Genomic DNA, 20,518 nt, shown 5'->3' with positions numbered 1-20,518 from the left:
TTGTTCTCTAGAAAGAAAAAATAAATAATAAAAAGTAATACCTACTTCATAAGATTGTTTTGCAGGAACCAGCCAATGATAAATTCTTTAGGCTTTGCAATCCGTACAGTCTCCTGCACAACCACTCAATTCTGTAGCATGAAAGTAGAGTAGACATTGCATAAATAAATGAGTGTTAGTGTGTTCCAATAAAACTCTGAATAAAACTGATGGTGGGCTGAGTTTGACCCAGAGGCCTTAGCTTGCCAATGACTTGTTTTGAAAGTTAATAACAACAATAAAGTTTTTATAATAGTTACCTGCACTTGGCAAGCATTCAATAAATATTAGCTATTATTATTACACAAATAAAATGACTACATTTAAAACTTGTTGATTTAAGGTCCTCCTTGCCTACCATTTTTAAAAGCCTCATTGTTTTACAGTTATATCGTACACACTGGAGGGGGAAAATAATGGATGAATAAATGTTTCATTGTTGAAATTTTTCCCTATTACTGTTATTTTCTAAAACTTCTTTTTAGAGTAGCTTTCCAATGAAAATTGTCATTTCTTTTAAAGGTGAGTCAAAAAGGAGGTAATAATAATAAAATAAAAATTGTGATCAAGGGGGCCCATATGTACAAAAAAGGGGGGGAGCTGTTGTCTTGTTGTGTATTTTTATTATGCATTCAAAATACACTGCTTCCATTCCTTCATATTTCTATTTCAGGAATTTAAAATAGTAAGAATGTTAGGTGCCACAAATCAATTTTTAAGAGCTACATTACCTTTTTGTATAATCAGTTTTATCATCATTTCATCTGTGATTTCCGTAGCCTTTTATAGTATCATTCATTTAGAACCTGCACAGCACTACTGTGAGCATTATTTCTTGGCTTTAGGAGATGATCCCTCCCCCATTCTATTCTTGTGGTTTTAAACAGCTACCACCAATATCAACTGGTCTTGGTGTGAGCACTGTGAGCTATTAACTGTGAGGATGGGTTGCATCTAGCTGTCAGGAAGACATTTATCAAACAGAATGTATCCAATAAGTACAGAAGAGCATAAGCCAGGGATGGAGGGATACAGGTTTATTTGGATGCTGTCCTCAACCCAAACATTCTAAGGTCCAGCCACATCCCCATCCTCCCATACTGTGCTTATGAGAAACAAGGAATTCCCCTTTTGCCCAACCAAGTTTCAGTTGATCTTGGACTATGACATCACCCTTGAATGATGTGAATCTCTGCTACTGGTTTATCCCAAGGGAAACTTCCTGGTCTGCCACTCACCTGTTGTGTGGTTTTGGTATTGTACAAAATAGAGAAGAAAGCCTCATTTAAGGGTGGCACTCAGTTCAATGTATTATACTTCTTTTATCCAAAAGACCAGATAGACAACTGTGTCAAAAAGAGAGTGACTTTAAATGACCAGCCATGGTTTTTGTATTTATCTTTTGTAACTAATACAATTGGGAACATTGTACCCAATTAAGAAAACAAGAAAAAAAGGAAAACTCCAAGCTGACATCACTGGAATAAGAGATATCATGGATCATCTTGTCGCAAGTGGCCTGTACACAGGAGAGTAGTAAAACAGGTTTAGGAAAACCCACTTTAAAAAAGGAAAAAAATAGCAGAACTTCCTTATTTGAAAACATTTTTTTAGCTCTTTCATGGACTCTAGGAACTCATTACTTGGCTGTTTGGTAAGTAGACAGCAGATATCATTACACATTGGCACAATGGTACCAGTTCTCCCCATATCTCCAAGCAGACTGCTGACTTTAATAGATTAACCTATTAAGAGTGAGAGGAATCAACTCTCCAAATATATTTCCATTTGCTATTCAGGCAACAAGTAGAAGAGAATGAGCAATGCTTCTTGGAGCCAAAGATCTGGGTTTAAGTCCTACCTTTGTGTTTTATTTAAGTAGGCTCCTTAAGTCTTCTGAGCCTCCATTTCCTTTTCAGTAAACTAAGGTAGTGAGATTATCTGCTTCACAGGGACAGGCAGGATAATATCTGCAAAAGAAAAGATATAAGACAGTCATCTATAGTGAATGACTAATTGTCTAACCCCCAAGGGCACCAATCATTTACCTATTGGTGTGAGTTCCTGGATCTCTGCTTCTCCTGGGATTAGTCCTGAGAAACAGAAATTTTGAAGAAGTAAGGGTAAGGATTATTTAGGAAGTTGGGGATAGAAAAAAGGAAGGAATATTTTGATGTCCTTTCAAAGGAAGATAAAAGTGGACATTTGGAGAGTAGGAGGAAGAGATTTGTCAACAGCGAGGAGGAGGGGAATGTGAGGGAAAGAGCCCAAAAGGAATACAGGAGAAAAACAAATTGGAGGTCATCAAAGAATGGTTTCATGGTTTTCTAAGAATCAACTCTGAGGACATGACACCTGTCCCTCCACAAAACCCACTGTGGTCCCTTCTTTTCCCTCGGGACGAAAGGAAAGTAAGAATCCATATCATAACTTCTAACAATCAGGGCCTCTATAGCAGGAGGAGGTGAGGAGAGATTAGAGGGTCCCATCTGGCTGAGGTTGATCACACCACAGCCACACTGGACCCAGAAATTAGCAGACCATGCTCAGGGCCAGCTGTGGTCTGACAGGTCTCAGAGCAGATGCTGCCGACTGGGGTTTTCTGGGAGGCACTATTCAAACTCTCCACCAGGAAGTACCTTAGGAAAGCAAAGAAACAGACCAGACAACCAACTTCATAAAAACTAACAAGTGTCTAATCTTCACAGCAGCTTGCTTGTACAGCTGTAGCAAGTGCATGTGACATCTATATTTACACACTTGCCAAAACTGTTCCACAAAGGGGCAGAGGGAACCAAACACCACCAGGGATTCTTTCCAGAAGTGGCTTGAGAATGCCCTTCCTCTCAAGATTACTTGGTCCAACTGCATCTATCTTACTAATATTTCTCTGTCAGAGACTGTGAGTTTCGTACAACAAAACTGTATTATCCAGAATCTTCCACGTTGTAACTGCCTATTAATTACTTCTGCTTTGTCAGCTGGCCTCACACACAGGACCTAAATGTTTAGTCTGCAGTTTGTATAATCATTCTCCTGCTTCATAATTACTCTACGGAATGACTTAGTGCTAAAGGCACCACCACAGACTCGGAGCTTTTCATTTGCTTATGATAGCACATTATCTGGTCTGCATTCATAATGCTTGCTCAGGGGTTAAAATGAATGGTCCTTTGAACAAAGTCCCCAGTTTTATACCTACTTCTCAGGTTGTTGGGTCAGGGCCAGAGTGGGTTCTGGATGTGGTAGAGGGTAAGAGAAGCCCTCTCTGTTTCTACTGTGCACATGGAAGAAGGAGCTTTCACGTGTTGAGGCAAGAAGATGTCACCATTCTGTTTTCCAAACTGACTATGACCAAGTTGGAATAGTAATATATTTTGAGGAATCCCCATAATAGCCTTACACACTCACCTGTCAGGCCTAGTATTTAAGTTGGAATTGGCCCAATGGATCCAGGAAAGATGGGTCTACTGAACTCCTGACTTCAAGGAAAAAGTAGAAAGGGAAAGAAGTCCAAGATGGTGCCATGGAAATGGAGGATTCAGAGATGACTTCCATGGCAGAGCACATCTTCTATAGTACTGGAAAAGCTCCTGTGCCCACAGTAGAGGCCCTCAGCTATTTCCAGCCCTATCTCTAATTCTTCATCACCCAAAACTTCTTTTCAGCCAGATTGGCTGGCTAGCCTTGCCCCTCTGCACACAGATCTTTCACCACCTCTCTAATTCCGCTCATGCTTTCTGCCTCCCTGGAATGCCTCCTTCCACACTCAAATCTACCTCCTCCAGAGAGATTTTCTTTTCCTGCTGGCCCCAAATAATCTCTTTCATCTCTGAAACAACTCCAAACATTCCATTTATAAATTAACCATTAAATTAATGCTCCTTTCTCTGCCTTCCTTCTATTGTTATCATAAAGTGTCATTCAGACTTTTATGATCCTTAGCATTGTCGATGTATTTTCTTTACAAATACAAGTTCCTTGAAGGCAAGTCCTTGTCTGTCTTCAGATCTCACAGCATCAACAACAATATTCAAAAAAGGCCTCCCTTTCATTTAGTTTATTTGCTGTATCACACCCAGAATTTACAGATTCTTGTTCCTCCTAGCAAAAGTAAAAAAAAAAAAAAAAAAAAAAAAGCAGAGGGCCTATGATTGGGCTCCTTCATCAATGATGCTGAGTTCATTTATTAATTGGTACTATGATTTTAGGATTTGCATTTGTTTTCTTATCTCTGTATTCTAACTGTATGCCCACTACAAAGTGTGTACATGAATTTTTTTTTTTTTTTTTGCTAGACTGAGAGCCAACTTGCTCTGTGCTCTTTGAAAAGGAGAATTAGTCATGGTTACTGAAAAAACGGAGAATATGTTCAAAGTAAATATCAGTGCATGAGATTGCTTTTCACTCAAAATATGAACACCCACTGAATTTGTAAATATTTACTGTAACTTATGGTAAAAAATATTGGCTTCCTAAGTTATATTGCTGCCAAAATATTTCTTTCCCACTCACCCTGCCTAGAGTTCTGGCCTGTGGCTGGTAATATACCCTCTGCCTGAAGTTAACCTCACAGCAAAGATAAAGCTTTAGTATATTAATAAGAGAGAGAGAGAGACAGAGAAAAATATACACACACACAGAGAGATGGAGAGAATAAGAAACTTGAAAATATTAAAAAGGCAGCATAACTATCAGCAAAAGTCCTATTTGCAATGGTGCCTGATGTGAATTAAAGGAAAGAGCAACCTAACAAGGGCACCCATTTCATAAAGAGCCCAGGCAAGGATGACTAATCCACAAGGCTGACAGTTTCACAGCTCACACAGGCTCCATTCTGCTCAAGTGTGGGGAACACTCACCACACCCACCACAGCTGGGGCCACATGACAGTCTTGTACATACCAGCTCAGGACTCACCGAAGAGACCATGGCAGAACTGGAATTCTCTTTGAGGTCACCACCCAGAGGCAGCCCCAGCCCCAATCCCTAACCTGGATTCAGGATTGATTCACACTTTTGAGCTCCACAGAGAAGTCCATTAACTCCAAACGATGAAGAACAGTGCCGGGCTGGGGATATAGTTCAGTTGGGGAGACCTTTGGAGCCTTAGTCTTTCTCCAGCCTAATCCTGATTCTTCTGTCCTGCCCGAATCCTCACAGCTACAATTGGATAGGAGAAAGGACTGGCCATAAAATTTGTAGGAATCAGTGTAAAGGTAAAATGTGGGGTGGGGCCTCTTGTTCAAAAACTATCAATCATTTCAAGACAGCACATTAAATGGAGCATTGGGCCCTCCCTGAAGATCTACACAGTTCACATGCCCTGAAGCTGGCCCTCATATGAGAAGCCACAGTAGTTACAATCATTTACATGAAATGTGTGCTGTTCGTTGCTAATTACTGTGGAGCACAATAACAATTGTGCATTTCATATTTATTAAGTGAAAATATGTAATCGTTACACAGTGCTGCTTTGTAATACAAAGCAAGGTATTGTTTTTTATTAGCTGTAGGGTTTACTTTGTTGAATAGCATATGGATTACAGAACCAAACCCTGTTAATATGCACACAGGCTTCAGAGGCAAGGCATTTGCCCACAAATTCTAATTCAAAGAGGATGTGTATCATGTGACTCAAAAAGGCATTGCCTTAACACCAACCGTGACCAGTCAACCTCCTGTCTTTCATTTAATTCAGGACAAAATAACTAATTGAAATTAATTAATTGTAATATTAAAAGAAGTGGTTCCCAGACTTTTGGACTTTATAGCTAAAAATTCCAAGAAATTTAGAGGATGAACATGAAACTGACACCTTATTACTGTGCTCTGTAAAGATGTGTAAAACCATCAGTGTATTAGAAAGGGAATTTATGAGCAAAAAACACAAAACCATGATTTCAAAATAAAGAGGATTCTTTAAGTGGATCTGATATTATGAACAATTTCCTCACTTCTCCAGGGACAGGAGAAAACTTTTCCTCTGTCAGTGTGGACAGCAGACTGAGACATGGATTCTGGGTCCAGGAATGTCTATCAAGTGGACTGCAATATTATTTTGTTTTAACTGGGTGAGTTCTTAAGAGCATGGCCAATTTTTGCTTTGGAGGAACAGTTGATTTGGATATTGTCATTCCATGGGTCAGCTTCCCTTCCTTCTGTTCCCCATTTCCATCCCTTCGAGATTGATTACACCTGGCCCAAATTCCTCATCTATGTCCTTGGACCATCCTCATATGTCCATGTCATGTGTTTTGAGTACTTACTCCTTGTTTTTTTCTTTAAGTAGCTCAGGTTCAAGTCCATCCATTATTTCTTTAACAAAACAAGTAAACAAATCCATTCAGTTCAAGCACTTCAGGATTTAGTCAACTTCATTGACATTTGTTGGGTGGGTATGCAGTCTCCAGCCATTTTCCTCAATCCACCTCCATCTCTTTCCTCAAACTTCTCTCCTAGCACATCAGATAAATCCTTTTCCTCTTACAGAATACTTCTTCCCCCAAAGTAGATGCCATGAGTATTTAACATCTACCACATGAGGGATTCCAAACTAATAAGATCTCCTCCCTAAAGGAATTCTGGTAGATTAAATAGTTTCTTCATCCATTAGGTATCATTAACTATTTGCACATACTCTTCAAAACTTTCCCTGTTACTTGAACTTCCATTAATCTCCCGCTTTTCTGAATTTATGCCTTGCTAAGGATCTAAGCCACATCGTATACGCCTGTGTGCTTGCTAATGTTTCACATACATTTGTCTTGTCCTCAACTTGGTTGTAGTGAATTTGGGAGTCAGGAGTGATTCCTATACCTCTGATCATTCATTCAGCAAACAGCCGGGCACACTTAATAAAGATGGCAGCCTCTGACCCTGATTTGCTCTTTACTTAGGAAGTGGCAGAAGCAGATAAATGAGCAGAAAAATTATGACACACCATGGGAAGTGCTATAGTAGAGATGTGAACAAAGTATAAGGGAGTCCACAAGAGGAAAAGGCTCTGAAGGAGGATAAAGAGGCCACAGGGGAAGACTAAACTATGCCCAGGCATGAAGCTGAAAAGAGCAAGTTAAAAGTTCAGTGTGATTAGGACATGGCCCTTTTCAAATGGAGAGAAAGAAGTAAAGGTGTTGTCAGGCAGGCTATATAAAAGCCTTCTGAATTTCTCAGAGTTCCAAGCCTATTGCTGTTAATTTGTGCTTAATAAATAATAATAACGTACCTGGGAAGAGAACTTTACCATCCTCCAAGAACTTTTACATTCATGATCTTTGGCCTTATGACTCTATAGATAAATGATATCTCCTCCCAATTTACAAATATAAGATTGAAGCTTAGAAAATTTTAGTGATGTACTTCAAGTCACCCAGTTAAGTAATTTCTGGTGTGACTCTAATACGATTAGATTTCCTAACTCTGAATCCAAAATACTTTCCACCACCCAAATTATGGCTGAACAGGCCCATAGCTATAAAACTTTGTAGATGTGGTACATCTTAAAATGGAAAGAGAAGAAGTTTTAGAACCATAATAGGCAAAATCAAGTCACTTAACAATACATGTGGCCTTAAGAAAGTGACCAAATTTCAGAACCTCTGTTTTGTCCATTACTGTCAACAATACATGATGAGCCTCCTTCAAAGAGCCATCTATGAGATCAAAGCATGCAACCCTGCCACAAATTGTCACAAAATAAATATGATAAACTATTTTTAAATAAATTTTCAACAAGGGTAGCTTTAATTGCACATAACCTTTCAAAAAATAAATATAGACATATTTTTAAGTTATACTAAATATTTTTATTTGGCCCAAGCAGTCTGATGTGCCCTTAAAGCTGTTCATTTTTCCTTATTTTTCCTGGACTGGACTTTACATACTCAGCTTTATTTCTAAAATGAATTATAAACTCACTTACATATGAATCACTTGCTGTCCTCATTTCACACCACAAGGTCTATTTTGGGGGGTGGGGATGGAGAGGGAGAATGGACAGCGATTACAAGCTTCTGTAAGAATTTGTTACTTGCTCAGACAAAATGGCTCCTTTCTCCGTGAGCTTCACTTTGAAAGAAATTGGTTAAAAGACACTATTTTCCAGGATCTTTGTGTCATTAAAATGCTGCCACCAGGGTGGGGAAAGAGTCCACAGGGAAATGCCATGCAAATGTCAGTCAGATCTGTCAACACCCCCCACCCCACCCTAGTGCTTTTGCAGGTTCATTAGTCAGTTTCGCCTCCAAGCGCCTACACGGAGAAAAGACTAAACACTAGACTAAAAATTAAAAATTACTTCAAAGACCAAAACAATGATGAATAAGATAGATGCAGCAATGAAAATATAATAGGGAACCCCCCAGTGCACCGAAAATCACAGTCTAATTTTTATACACCCCTGCAACTCCCTCCCCAAACAACTAAGCTCTTCAATCAATTAGTGCCATCTAGCATGGAAAAAGCCAAAAAAAAAAAAAAATCACAGTTCTTACAGCCAATATTTTCCACTGAGCCAGCCACCCTACTCTTTTTTTCTTCCCTGAGGTTAATAGTGAAAGCTCTGTTTGTTTCACAATGCATTAATTCTTGCTGCTTGCAAGAAATTATTTTTGGAGGTATCATATTTTAATATAAGTTTCCATGAATCTTTCCACATGATTCCCTTGCTTTTAAGCACTACCCTCCCAGCCAGGCTCACCCAACAATGCCCATGCTTCATACACACTCAACCCTGGGACAGGCCAAACTCTGTGTTCACCGCCTGGACCACAGCCCCGGGTGCTGGTGGGGAAGGAAGAACATTTGCAATTGAGCTCAAGTGTCATGGTGGTTTTTAGCTGGCAAACGCATCTGAACATGGTCACTGTGCTTTTCATGCTCATGAGGGGATTTTCCAAAAATCTAAGCTATGTTTTGAAAACTGCATTATTATAGGGTATAGCTCCTTCAATCCATTCTTTCCCCAGCTCTCTGCTTCCCAAATGGTTTCAGGGGAGAACTTTTTGAGAACACAGTCAAGGATTAAAACAAGAGGCTGATTAAAAGAGAAGTCACATTGTATTCTTTCATATTTTGATGAACTTAACTGTGCCCAATTTTGTTTACTATGTTCTCCATTCAAAAAGTCAGAACAGCAGCAAATGTAAGAAAGTCAGTCTGGAGGCAGGAAGGCCACAAACCCTATAGCATCAAGCACCAAAGCCACTGACTTGTCTCTTTTTTCTTTCCCAATGCCAAGGACTGTCATTATATTAAAAATACATTCTCCCCCAACCTACACCTTGGTTTTTTTTTTTTTTTTAATTTTCTATGTTCCACATTTCTATCTCTTATAATAGGACCTGTGAAACAAAATGACTGGTATATGAATTCCCTCTTGTCATTTTATCAGGTGAGTTTGAGCCTTAGTTTTGTCTCTTATCCCAGAGGGATAATGATGTCAAGCTGATAGGTTGAGTTACTATGATGATTAAAGAGAAATGTCATGCAAGTTCCCAATAAATAAAAGCTATCACTACTATTAATATTATTACTGGTACCATCGATGGTTATGCAGTGGCCTCCCCAATGAACACCACCTGCAGGTTTTTGCCCCCTGGGAAAGTCCCCTCTTACCTTGAAGCTGAGCTTAATCATGTGACTTGATTCAGCCAATGAGACCTTAGCAAGTGTGATGCAAGCAGAGGCTTAAAAAGATTTTGAAAAATTAGGTTCGTAGTCTTGGAAAGCTCCCTCTTGGATCCCAGCTGCCACGTTGTGAGGAAGTCCAATTCACTCTGCTAGAGAAAGGCCATGTGGAGATGCCCTGTGGGGTGAGACACCACAGGCAGAGAGAGGCTATCTGCAGGGAGAACTGAAGTGCCCCAACTGATAGATAACTGAGACAATGGGAAGGAAAAACCCTACACATTTAGAATTGATGTAGACAACTAGGCAAAAATAATTGAATGAACACTGGAGTTAGAATACATGTGGGTGGAGTCAAGTACAAATGATCTTACTATGGGCAAACTAATTCTCCTCTCTAAGCCTCAGTTTTATATCTGTGCATGAAAATAAAGGTAGCTACTTCATGGGGTTATTGTGAGGATTAAACTGGAAAAAACACGTAAAACATCAGTGCAGGCACATGGCTAGCCTTTTAAAAGTGTAAGGATGTTCTGATTGTTTTCACTGAGGTGGGAGCAGAAGCATGGCGATGTTGTTCAGAACAGTGGGAGATCTTGGAATAACAAGTTGGCAGAAGATGCTGCCCAAATCTGTGACCCTCAGGACTTGCTGAGCAACTAAAGCAGCTAATCATTGATACTCAGGTCATGTCTGCCATGGCAGCTAAGTTAAATGGACACCATGTGTACACCCTCTTTTCCTTTAAAGAAAATATTGACTTTGAGTTTTCACAGGTGCTTTAGATTTACTCACTGGGGTCTTTATGCAACCACCTGTCCTTGTTTTTCTTTTTCATGGGGAATAAGAGGTAATGCTAACCCTAGCAAACATGATTTACCACTAGGAATCTGACCCAGGAGAGAAGGAACATGCATCAATTTTCCACCAGTAATGTGACAAATGCATCAGAGCAAACAGACCAGACAAGGGGAGCTCTAACGTGCCAGGGGGTGGTCAGCCCTGTTTCAGCCTTAACCCAAGTATCCCTGCAACCACCTAGCCCACAAGAAAGGGAGACCAGGGTCTATATCTGAGAACTCTAGCAAATGCAACTGACCATACTAGAAGGAGCCTCAAAGGTATTATTTTAAAAGAAATCAGGCTTGAGCAGCTCGATTCCTCAAGCATCTGCTCTATGGCCCCCTCATCCTGCACACTTTTTGAGGAAAGCATAATGTTAATTTTACTAGCAGCATGACCCTGCTGCTAAGGAAGGACTAAATGTTTCTCAGGCAAATACCCGATTTTCTGAGTGGTCTGGAAACTTTCTGTAGGGGTTGGTTAACTGGTTTTCCCAGAGACCTAGGACTGGGAGGACTGTTGAGTTGATATCCACAGCCCTACTATAGCGCTTAGAATCCTTCTGTGCCATGGAACCTAGGAGTGGCCAATTCCTCCCTCTGGGTAGTTCTCTCATCTTATGATTGGGCAGTTGCTGGGCCTGTGAACTCCTGGAGACAGACCCGCCCTCCTCCTTCCCCGCTCCCCACCCCGTGGCTGCTGCCCTGCCCTGGCTCCTGCTTCCCAGCAGACCCCTTCTGATGTCTACATACCAGCTCCTGTGAACTTCCTGAAGACCCAATTTCCTTGAATGCCTAGACTGCCAAGGGAACTTCTGTGTAATTCACGGAGCTTCCCAAACAATCTAGCAAGCAAAAGGGAGAGATGGGGCTGGGTCAGGACAAGAGTGACAGAAAGGCCAGTGTCATCAAGAAGTTGAGACTCTATGAAAAAGGAAAAGATGATGTAACCATGCAAAGAAGAGAGCAAAGGCCTAAGAGAAGCAAGGGAAGAGAGTGGCCAGCCAATGGCAAGGGACAGGAGCAGGAGAGAGAGGGGCCTACCTTTCAGCTCAGCTTTTCTTCCAAGCCCCTGGCAGCATCTCACCCAGTGAAGTCTCTGCCAGCTCCACCCTCTGGCACTCATAGGGTGGCCAACAACCCTCTGCTACTCATCAGAGGATGTTATCTGATGCCGTCCCTCTCATTTAAATACCAGCCATCAATATATGACTCCCAGATGGAGAACTCATAGTAGGAATGGCAGCTTAAGTCCTTTAAAAAGTGGCCCCATTCAGGACAGCTTTCTGGAAAGGGTAAAAAGACCACACCAGAAAAGGACAGAAGTGTACTCAGAGGTACCCAGCCAAAGCGTCTCTTGAGGAATCAAGGTCAGAGGACACCAGTGCCATATCACTTGGGGACCACCAACTAAGAACTTTACTGGTTCCTTCTCTTCCTCTCCCTCTGCCCCAGTCCTGGGGCACCTAAGGCAGCCCAATGAGCTAAAGGAGAATCATAAAAATGCTCTATAAGAAACACAGACGGTGACAGACATGCCCTCCCTCCCCACTTCACACAAGTCTCCACGCTACAGACAGCCTGAGCAGATAGCAGGAACTTTGCTCTACTTGGGACTATTTTTATAAATAAGATGTATGTATTGGCCAAATGTAACCAGAGTACTTTTTCATTATTGTATAAGAATACAAAAAAGAGGATGATATCTACATGAAATTTCATCCAAAGGTGGTCCAGAGAGAGAAGCCAAGCTAGGTTTTGCTAGATAAGTCATAAAAAAAAATGACATTGTGATCTCACCAGATCAAATGCGCCTTGTTCAATAATACTGGTTAGGGATTCTGGTTAGCATCACTCAGAATCAGACTGGAGGAGACTGGAATGTGAAGTCAGCTTAAGCCAAATCAGCTTACAAAGTTTGGTGGCTTCTGAGATTGGTGGGGAGGGGTGACCCCTTATTTGCCAGCTTGTCCTCCATCCCCTCATTTCTCCAAGATCTCCTGCCTACTGATGGCAGCCAGTCCAGTTGATCCTCTGCATTTCAAACCACCCTCAGAGCCTGAGATCAGAAGGTTTCAAGCTTTATAAACTAGAAGAATTTAAAGAACCAATACAAAGCATCCCTGTGCTACTATCTCATTTTCAGAACCAATAGAAATAAATAAACAGATAAAAATATTGCTTTTATTACTGATAAAGCCCCTGGAGACTGTGCCTTAGATGTGATGATCAAATGAGTATGCCAGCATCACACCCCAAACAGTGTATCCATGGCGGCGCTGGACAATCCCCAAGTCTTCCATCAAGGAGTCTGCCCTGGAAAAACATAGCACGGAACAACCAAGGAGAAAGCACATGCCCTCTGAGGCAGGCTGACCCTAAGCCAGAGGGGAGCTGTGGGGCTGAGGCTGTGATTCTCAGGTGCTCCCCCCAAGATCCCTCATCAGATACAGCACTCCTCTTCCTCTAGAGAGGACAGAGTGAGGAGGCAGAAGCCCTAACACCGCCAAGCTCTTCTACAGGGAAACAAAAGGAGTAAGTGACTTAGTGCGCACTTTACCCTTAAACAGCTCAGGGCCTTGCTTCTCTGGCTGAAGAGGATGGGGAAGTGAGGATTCAAGCACTCCACACCCCTCAGCAGCAGCACAAAATCCTGAGCCAGCTCAGGGGATCCGAACCAAACATCTCTGGAAAATACTGTCTTGGGTCTCCTGGGAAGCGCTCCTCGCATGGACTCAAAACGTGCTACTGCTATGACTCATCAACACTTTGGTAGATTTCATTTCTGTGGTTTGACACCCAGCTCTCTGTTTTATAGGTGCCATTGCTGCCTCCGGCTCTGGGCACAGCACAGCACAGCACAGCATAACCAGCAGGCATCTCTGTGCCTGGCGCCTGTGCGCTGCCGGTCACCAGCCCTCTCTGGGAGAGACAGCCTGCTCCCTCTTCAGAGGCAGGGTTCACCTACTGAGCTCTGACCTCCCTCTAGCCAAAGTCTAATTGAGGGTGTCCTTGGGGATCCAAAGCCAGCCAACTGTGCCTTGCTTTGAACTGGCTCCATTAATAGTCATTCATCTGCTTGCTTGGCCAGAAGAACAATTGCTGGCAAGGCAAAAAATGAATGATGATGTTTACTGACTGGGAGGGGGAATTGAGGACAGAGTTGTGTGAATTCATATTATTGGATACTACTTCCAGGTCCTACTCACTCAGTGATTTTTAACTTTTGGTTGCATGGGAAGGCAAGAAGACAATCATAAAATTTTTGGATAAACTAATGAAAGTTAGAGGCACTCTCTCTCTAAAAATGTGTGCTCATGCATGCACAATGTATAAATACATGTGTGTAGGTGTATATATGTATATATACTATTTTATATAAGTACTTATGTATTTATACATTATATGTGTAATGTATAGGAATATATATAGTATGTTATCTATATACATTATATATACACTGTTATATAGTATACTATATAGTATAAAAACTCCTTTGAAGTGTGTATATATGTACATATACATACACACACATATACTTACATGAATTGTACTTATATATACACTTCATGTAAGTATATATATATATATATATACATATACACACATACATATGTATATCTGTGTACTACATACATATACACACATACATATATATACTTACATGAAGTGTGTATATATGTGGGTGTCTAGATATGTATATATGTATATACACACTTCATGTAAGCATGTACATATACATATATACACACTTAAGTATATATGTGTGTGTGTTTATATATATACACAATCTCTCTCTCTCACACACACACATACACACACACACACAAACACACATATATATCCCAGAATAAGAACTTCTTTTTTTTTTTTATTGTGTTGTGGGCTATTCCACTCTAGAACTTGAGAAGAGTTTGATTGATGAATGTAGATGCTCCATTGTTTGGGGCATATATATTTATAACTGTTATGTCTTGTTGATGTATGTTTCCCTTAAGCAGTATGAAATAAGAACTTCTTTAAATCAGAGTTTTTGAAGTGTGTAGGATATTAAATATAATTTGGTACAAAAGGTTTAATTGAACTAAAATATATCTTTAATAAAGTGATATTCTACATTCTTTGAAAAGTTGAATAAAGCCAACTGAAACCACATAAAAATATAAAGAATTAAGTGAATCAGCAATGAAATTCCTTCTGTAATTTAATTTTTATATTTAAGGCAGAGCTTCTAGGCAGTCAAGATAAAAAGAAAAACATAGAAAAAAACATCCAATTATTAAGAACTATGTATTCAGAACCATAAAGGATACAAAAGATGTATAAAACATGATTCTTCTCCTTAAGAAGGAATTTTTTTTTTTTTTGGTTTGGTGCCAAAGATCAAACCCAAGAATGCTTAACCACTGAGCCACATCCCCGGCCCTTTTTTGAGACACTTGCTTACGACCTTGCTAAATTGCTGAGGCTGGCTTCAAATCTGTGATCATCCTTCAGGAAGGATTAATTTTCATAAAGAAAACTTTCAGAGGCTGAGGCAAGGGCTATGGCGAGCGACGGTACAGGTGCTGTGCTGCATGCTACAGGTGTAGGTTTGGATCTGCAGGAGACATCCCATATCAAGCAACAGAAAAAGAGACAGCAGTGCTTGTGGGGAAACACATCCAAGATTAGGGAAAATATTTCAAACAGGCTTTGGAGGGAAATCCAGTTTGTAAGGTGAGGGGGTGCCATAACAAGCCATTCTTTCAACAGATGAATGGAGTGCTTCCCGGAAGAGCCCCAATTCTCAGTGGGCTTTCTAGAAGGCAACCGAATGCTACAAAGATGTCATCAAAGCAAATGCACTCTTTCTTTAGAAAAATCCATTCCATAATAACTGTTGGATTTTACGCTTCCCTCAGGACCTCAACAAGTTTCATTCCAGCTGGTCTTACATTCTTCAAGGGAATCCTGGGGAATGCTCTCTCACGAAGGCTGCCTTCATCTTCACTCTGTGGGATTCAGCTGCTGTGAAGAGAGTGAGAAGTCTCTGAAAGCTGACCCAATTTTTCCTGTAACCCAACTTCAAACCCCCACTTTTCCACATGAGTAATAATTCAAAAATCACTTACAAATAGGTGACAAGTTCTACAGACTGGAAAATTACCTACAGTTTTTAATATTTTCCCCATGAAAGATCATCTTCCCAGGAATTTGCCTGCCAGGAGACTGGTCCACAGACTTAAGGCTTCCAGGTATCAGATAGGAAATCACAGGAGCAAGCCCACTTACATTTCTGCAGCGGTGACAGATGATGCCTACTAAATATCAGCAGAGTCACATCTCTTTAGAATAGCATATATACATGCTTATTTAGCAAGCAATCCCTAGAGTTTATCATGTCAGTCCCTGCTTAAAAGTTATTCATGGTGCACATTTTAGCAATGCTCTTAGGAGACCCTATTCTTATTTCCATTTGGCAGAAGAGGAAATTGAGGCACAAAAAAGTTAACTTACTCCATAGGTAAGTGGCAAGCTTTGAACCTAGACAGTTTAGTCCCAGAGAGCAGCTCTTATTCACTATAACTAGTGGTTCTTAAATGTCAGTATATATCAAAATCCCTTGGAGAGCTTGTTAAAATGCAAAACACTGGGCCCCATCTCTGGAGATTCTGGTTCCATTGGTGTGGGTTGGGGGTTCAAGAATTTGCATTGCTAAAAAGTTACCATATGATGCTGATGTGCTGGGTCTGGAACCACTCAGGCCATGAGGTGAAAACCTTCTGGGCCCTATCCCTTGCACACTTTGCTTAAATTCTTAGTGAAACCTGACATTGGTAGTTTTTCAGATTTTCTCCAGGTGATTGTAATGTGCAACTAGGATGAGAATCCTTTCTCTGCTTGGAAACACTGGTTGGTTCTCTATCTTCACTGTATTTCTGAATCATCTGGAGAATTTTCTAAACTAATCATGCCTGAGGGCCCAGCCTTGGATATTCTCATTTAATTAGTACAGTCTTTGAAAGTCTCTGAGCATCAGGTTTTTAAAGGTTCTGCAATGCGCAGCGACAGTGTGAAGATCACTACTGTACATTCTTTTCCCTTACAGGACCCATGAATTTTCTGATCAGGAATTGGTGATCAGTTGATGATGGCACTTTGGTCCTCAGGGGTCTTCTGTGTTCTCTCTAAAGCATGATGATAAAAAATTCACCCAGGTCAGAGATTAGCTGTTGCTACAAGATCATTTGCTTTCTAGTAAATGTTTCAGCTTACTTTTTCTTTAATCAAGTTAGTCCCCCAACTAAAGGGCAAGTGCATTATTCCTGACTCACATAATAACTTGATTTTGGCAGACTGTTGAAATTTCTCTCTCATTGTATTCTCCCAAATTTGGAATGGTTTGTATTACAAGAGGATCCTCTGTTGCCCAAAGGAATTCCTGGCAAGTTTTCTTGAAAGTGTACTTAAAAATGATATCTGATTTGCACTAACTCATAAATTAAGGTCTAGGCTGTGATGACAGCTTGTGCAGCCCCTGACATTGGCAGAAGCAGCTAGTACATTGGTTTATTCTCACTCTAAGATTTGATCATCACTTCTCCTCTGACTTTGTTAATACCACTTTCCATAAAGCTGTAGTGAGAGATAAAACTTCCAGCCATCACTGAGTTATTCAACCAGTCCTCCGTTACCAAAACAGACAGCGTTAGAATGAAGAGGAAAAATTCAAAGAATGGTTGCTCCTCTTCCAAGTTATTCTTCATTAGTCTTCATGAAAAGTTCTCAAAACAATAAAATGAATTTCACTCATCATATTCTGCTAGTAGTGATTGACTTGCATATTTTTTGAACTCACAATGATTTTTTTTTCTTTCCTAGCATAAACCTGTAACAGATTAGTTGGGAGAAAATTTAATAGGGGACAGCGGCACTTTCCCCCCCCCCTCCTCAGGCAGCTTTTCTCACATTGCTGGGGTTTGTGTGAAGTTTCTACCTCTTCTTTCTTATCCCTCGACAAGTGCGCTCCTAGTGTTTAAGTTTGGGCTGGAGGCCGAGCTCTAAACTTAGATCACAGAACCCAGAGACCAGGAGCCTCAGAACGTGGACATGGCTGTGATAGACTTCAAACAGATTGACTTTTGTACACTTGTGTGCACTTCTCTGTAAATCTGCTTAGAATATTGTTGCTCAAAGAAAGAAAATTATGAGTTCCAAATTAAAACAGTAACCTTATTATAAGGGAAAGGAGAGATGAGAGGAATTTTTACAAGATAAAACAGGATTTGGTGAATGCTTAGATTCAGGCAATAAAAGAAAAATTAAAGATGACACCCAGATTACTGGTTTGGATGACTGCCTTAATAATGAGGCAAAGAAGCCACAAACCAAGAGCACACAAGATAATGCATAGCTCAGTGTGTGTGTGTGTGTATGTGTGTGTGTGTATGTGTGTGTGTGTATGTGTGTGTGTGTGTGTGTGTGTGTTTGAAGGTATCACACAGCTGCCAGCCAAGACTTGAAGCCAAGATTACAGGAAGAGACAAGCATTGCTCTGAGCCAAGCAGTGTTCTTCTCCCCTAAGACATTTGTCAAGTTGTAAGCATTGGTTGAGAAGCTGAAAAGATAAAAATGCACTTTCAATAGAACTTCAGAGCTCACCAAGGAGGAGGATTGCTGATATGCCAATAAATCCAGGCTTCAGATAAAACTTCTAAAGGGCTTCACCTTAGGAATAAAGGTGAACCAGAGATAGACTCATCCTTACCAAGACCAAACTCTGCTTCAAATTAGAACAGTCCCCAGACTGGATTAAGGGGATGTCTCTTTCTCTGCTCTAAACTCTCTCCAAGGAAGAAAACACTATCTAGAGCCTCCAATTTTTGCTGTAATCTTTTCATAAATCATGCCTAGCGTTTAATCAAAACTTACAAGATAGATTATAAGATCAGACTAATGACTAAAAAACCAGAGGGAAAAAGACAAAAGGAATTCAGATTTTAGAGTTCACATGGATAGACTTTAAAATGACTTTTATTAATATGTTTAAATGATAAACATTTCTCTAATTTTTAAAAATCCCTGTATATTTCATCACAATGAAAACAGAAATTTAAAAAAAAATGAATTGAGAAAGATGTGAAAGAAGTGAGGAATTGCAAGTTAGGGAAAATGTTCCACATTTTGATGGCAATGTATGCTATCTTGATTGTATTGGTGGTTTCACGGATACATGCTTCTGTCAAAACTCAAATAGTGTATTTGAACTAAGTACCATTTATTATATGTTTCCTCAATCAAGTTTTGAACTCAATTTTAAAAACTGAATTTGAAAGAGAAAAATCAGAAATCAAATACTTGTAAATATTGATTCAGAATTAATTCAATCTTGAAGCAGGCCTACCATGACAGAGGAGAGAAATATGTCAATTAGACAGCTGGAGGATATCAAAGGGATAAGATGCTCTTTCTTTCTTTCTCTCTTGCCCCACTCAGTCAGAATGATCGGTTCTCATCATTGCAGGTTTCCATCTCAGTTTACTCTTCCCACGGTCAAGATTAAAATAAAGATGACAGAAAACAAGCAACTTCCAGCTCCACTCCTTGTTAGAACACTGCTTCCTGCCCACCTTGGTCCTGATCCCTATGGCTCTCCTGGTTGGTGGCTTTTAGCTGGACACTTGCCTTTTTGTTTAATGCAATTCCTATGGCACCCTTAGTAAATATTTGCAAAGACCTTGGGTCCCTATCCTGACTCTTGGCTTGTACCCAGCATTGTTCCCACTTCTCTGCCTAATTCTGATCCCATTACCATCCTAAACATTTCCTCTTGCCCAGTGTTCAGTTGGTTTCTGCTTTCTTAGTACCCTCCAATGCTACAGTCTGTGATGTAAGATGACAGAAACTTTCAGGATTATTGGCCCTTTAGCCAACATGTCTCAGATTACAAAATAAATATTAAAATCTAAGTCATTGCTTCAAACATCTGTTAAGATTTCAAGGTTGCATAAGAAAATAAGACTTTATTTCAAACATAAACTCTAGAGTTTTAGAATAAAAACAGCCAAGCTATTTCTTAGAACAGGAAGAACCATTTTTCAAAAGTTAAAAAGTGTACCAGAATTTCAAAGCACAGTAATAATGCATTCCCAATACCAAGGCCCTCAGTCCAAATAGGCAATTACCAAAGCAATTTATCAAAGCAGTATCATCAGAAACAATAAAATTTCCCTTTTAAAAAAAAATCCTCCTCTTTTCTATTATGCTTTTATTCTCTTGCATTTTCTTGCATTTTGCAGTTTCTGGACTTGTCACCATATACCTCTTCCCAATGACCTCCCTTTTGAGTGGTTATGATATGGAATTTGCAACTCTATCATCAGTTACATATTTCTTGAATGTAATTTTTGCATTATCTTGTCTAAGTTTTAAGACTTCAGACTAAAACCAAACCACTGTAATTCCTTTTCTAGTATCTAACAAAATAATGGGGGAAATAGAAAGCCTAAAATCTAGAGGAGAAATTATTGATAGCTGCAAAACAAACAAATAGGGTATGTTAATACAAACAAAACAAAACAAAAAACAAAAAACTTCAAAATCTGACTAGAAGATTGTGAAATGAAACAGAGAAGTTGCACAGTTTTATCCATGCCCCCGCCCCCCAGAGATGGCACTGATTTGAGGAAATCAAGTCTGGAGAGAAGCCAACTTAGTCATCATCTTTTCCTTTTCAAATAACATGTTGGTGGAGGAGATGCTGGAGGGGAAAGGTAGTGAAACAGGGACTAGCTCTACAAAAAAGAAAGCTCCACAGCTGTACCATCCAAGGGCCCAGGCTGCCTTCCCACAGTTGAGGAGAACATCTCTCAAGCAGGTCTGGACATAGGACATAGGACTGGAACAATAAGCAGCACCCATGTTATTTTACAAAGACAAAGTAGCCAAGCTGGGCTCTCTCCTTCTGTTGTCATGCTCTTGATTTATAGAAGCAGTGGATAGAACAAAAGGATAGTCACTCATAG

The 20,518-nt window shown here is 40.1% G+C and overlaps 1 long non-coding RNA gene across 2 annotated transcripts in view; it reads right to left on the bottom strand.

Moving 5' to 3' along the window:
• Positions 1–14,938: 14,938 nt before the first annotated feature.
• LOC124090854 (uncharacterized) overlaps positions 14,939–20,518 on the bottom strand; it is a 38,605-nt gene continuing 33,025 nt past the window's right edge. For both annotated transcript variants that reach the window (XR_009226569.1, XR_009226570.1), the window contains one exon: positions 14,939–15,521. This is a non-coding gene — a long non-coding RNA (uncharacterized LOC124090854). The remainder of the gene's footprint in view (positions 15,522–20,518) is intronic.

This window comes from Marmota monax, unplaced genomic scaffold (assembly GCF_021218885.2).
Source record: "Marmota monax isolate L192 unplaced genomic scaffold, Marmota_monax_Labrador192_F-V1.1 WCK01_AAM20220418_F8-fsc00010, whole genome shotgun sequence".
In the NCBI taxonomy this organism is placed as follows: Eukaryota; Metazoa; Chordata; class Mammalia; order Rodentia; family Sciuridae; genus Marmota; species Marmota monax.
Note: the sequence above shows the minus strand (reverse complement) of the source record. Positions and strands in the feature narration are given on the sequence as shown.